The sequence below is a fragment of the Myotis davidii genome, unplaced genomic scaffold, assembly GCF_000327345.1.
Source record: "Myotis davidii unplaced genomic scaffold, ASM32734v1 scaffold666, whole genome shotgun sequence".
Taxonomy (NCBI): Eukaryota; Metazoa; Chordata; class Mammalia; order Chiroptera; family Vespertilionidae; genus Myotis; species Myotis davidii.
The window spans coordinates 137,906-138,148 of NW_006296629.1; the positions used below are offsets into that span (position 1 = coordinate 137,906).

The window sequence follows — 243 nt, forward strand, 5'->3', positions numbered from 1 at the left end:
TGATTTAGTAACTACAATTTCTCTGGAATTTATTTCATTACTAGAGGCCCGGTGCACAAATTCGTGCATGGGTGGGGCAGCCCCCTATGGGGGCTGATCAGACCACTGGCCAATCGGGGGGTGGGCAACCAAGGACGGGGCTGGCTGGGAGGAGGGCCAACAGGAGGTTGTGGGGGCCGATAAGGCCCCGATCAGGCTGGTTGACCTCACCAGTGCGCATCATAGTGACCGGTCATTCTGGTT

At 56.8% G+C, this 243-nt stretch overlaps 1 long non-coding RNA gene across 3 annotated transcripts in view; it reads right to left on the minus strand.

Annotated features, from left to right (window-relative positions):
* Nucleotides 1-243, minus strand: part of LOC107184448 — a 34,966-nt gene that overhangs the window by 28,758 nt on the left and 5,965 nt on the right. The window contains exon 2 of one of the 3 annotated variants that reach the window (XR_001515298.1): nucleotides 104-105. The exons of the other annotated variants lie outside the window; for them this stretch is intronic. This is a non-coding gene — a long non-coding RNA (uncharacterized LOC107184448). The remainder of the gene's footprint in view (nucleotides 1-103; nucleotides 106-243) is intronic. 3 annotated transcript variants of the gene reach the window in all.